Consider the following 2,500-nt stretch of genomic DNA (forward strand, 5'->3'; position numbering starts at 1 on the left):
TCAGGAACTCTTTCCACTTCCTCTGTCGGGTATGCTTGATCAATCGCTTGAGGGCATTCCGTGCCACCTTGAACTCGTCCCTAAAAGAAGAATAGAGATCAGTATTGAATGCTCTTTGCGCTAATCGATCGCGGTGTTTGCACTCTTTGCGAAGTGCCTCGATCTCTAGCGTCCACCAAAATGCACTCTTGTTAGGAGTGTACCTCTTACGCTTAGTCATCGTCGCATTACACGCCGTGACAAGTATACGCATTAAGTCTTCGCTTGTTGTGACCTCGGTCTCAAAAGCGGCTTGCATCATAACTTCAAATATGTCTTTGCTAAAATACTTGATGCTCCATCCCGTTATGGGTCGGGACAAGTTACGCACGCTTTGCGTCTCAAGATCTATTCGTATTGCACGATGATCAGAGTTCATATAGCTAGATAACACCTCCCACTTAAATGATCTTGCTACTGTTCTGCTCGCAAAAGTAAGATCAACTACTGACGTACGCCCTGGTCCAACATAAGTTGGGGTGCTGCCGTCGTTCAATAAAATTGCGTCAATCTGCGCAAAGGTTGATAAGACCAACTCACCTCTTCGTTTCTGGGTTTCTCCACGCTCGCCAAGTTGGTTGTTCCAACTTGCTGACCAAGCGTTGAAGTCCCCCCCGATAACGAATTTGTGGATACCGGTTACGGCCATTACCGTGTTATCCAACATGATCTGGAACTCTTCCATACTAAATCTAGGTGGCGCGTAAACGCTAACCACTCGCATATCACCTATGTCAACTATCATTAAACCCTTCAGAGCCTTACTGACTACCTTAACTGGTAAGTCCGCGTTAACCACTACCGCTGCTGTGTTATCGTCATTGCGTAACACTTTGACGTTGGTTGTTGCCAGATACGGATCTGCAATCAACACTATATCCGCAGATTCTTCCCTAATCGTTTGCCACATTAACTGAAATGCAGCATAACTATGATTCTGGTTATGTTGTAGCAACCTAACCATTATTATCTAATCGTTCGCCTTCGGGGACACATATAACTGCCCGTTGCGTGAGGGTTCTGTGACCTCGTACCGCAATCCAAACACTTGACAGAGTTGGTACAAGCTTGCTTCTTGTGTCCACTCAAACCGCATTTCCAGCACAGATTACTTCTGTCTGGTTCCCTACAATGGTAGCTCGTATGGCCTACCTTCCAACACTTATAGCATTTCTGCTCTTCCATAACCTCGCGGATATGGCATATCGACCAACCAACTTTCAGCTTTCCCAAATTCAGGAAGCTTTGAAAGTCTGGCAGCGATACGTTGATCCGTGCCCACTGCGTACCGGCCGCGCGGCCTTTCTTCATTTTGATACGATCTATTTCTATCTCGATGTTGAGCTGTGCTTTGACAGACTCCGCAACCTCCTCTGGGGTGGTAATTTCATCGAGATGCATGATCTCAATCATTTTAGAAGGAGCTAGCGTTCTCACTGACGCCTTGCCCTTCACCGCTTCCTTAACCTTTGGGGCAATTGCACTAGCAGAACTACCCTGCTTAAGTTCTAGCAACATGCCTCCATTCTGGGCCCGTCGGACCTTGGAGATTGTCTCTCCAACCGATTTCAGAGCATCGGACTGCTTCATTTCCTTGAGCAATTTCGCCAGCTCCTCGGAAGTGCAGTCCGATATCAGCAGAGCCTCAGGCCGCTTCCTGGGCTTATTCTGCTTCTTCTTGCTCTTCTTCTTCTTCCTCTTATTAATGCTACCCTCATTAATATTCGGTCCGTTTCTCGGACTTGGAATATTTTCCACCGCTTCCCTAACAGGGGTCAACCTCGATGGTTGTTGTTGTTGTTGCAACCTTTGCAACCCACTTGGACCAGGCTGTTGGTCATCAGCCACTGGTCTTCTGCCTTTTCGCGTTTGCGGCCCGAAGCCATCGTTACCGTCAAACGACGTTTGCGTTTGACGGTCGAGGACCTGCTGCATGCGATTAACGGCTCTGTACCTTCGAAATTCGGACATTACCTCATCGAGGAAGTCCATCATTACCGTTACTAGCGTAAAATGGGAAGACTCATCATCGAGTTTACTTATCCCAAAACGCATAGCCTCCATCCGATCTTGAAGATCCATGAACGCTTGGTCCGGATCTTTCTTGTCCACCCCCTTGGTCTTTTTGACCTTCTTAGTTTTAACGTTACTCATTCTATTGGGCTCAAACTCAGGCCCGCTATCCGCGTCTGTTTATGCAGTCTCCTATTTGGTTCCGTGGGTGGCTATGAAACAGGGAGCTCCACGCGAGGGTTGGCCCGCGCCCTTATGAGACGACGGGCTCAGTGCCGAACCGGAGCAAAGTGGGGCTGAACCCACCCACACCTGCATTTGCCATAGAGCGTATCGTATGGCGACAGTCTTGGAGCGCTACCTAAGACTTGCTAAGTTTTAATAGAGCGGTGACAGAATCCCCCTTAGCCCTCCCCCGTTTCAAGCAGGTTTCACCCTGCTTTACTAA

The 2,500-nt window shown here is 48.2% G+C and overlaps 1 pseudogene; it reads right to left on the reverse strand.

Annotated features, from left to right (window-relative positions):
• LOC133394456 (large subunit ribosomal RNA) overlaps positions 1 to 2,500 on the reverse strand; it is a 9,037-nt pseudogene that overhangs the window by 3,780 nt on the left and 2,757 nt on the right.

This window comes from Anopheles gambiae (genome assembly GCF_943734735.2).
Source record: "Anopheles gambiae chromosome X unlocalized genomic scaffold, idAnoGambNW_F1_1 X_unloc_144, whole genome shotgun sequence".
Classification (NCBI taxonomy): Eukaryota; Metazoa; Arthropoda; class Insecta; order Diptera; family Culicidae; genus Anopheles; species Anopheles gambiae.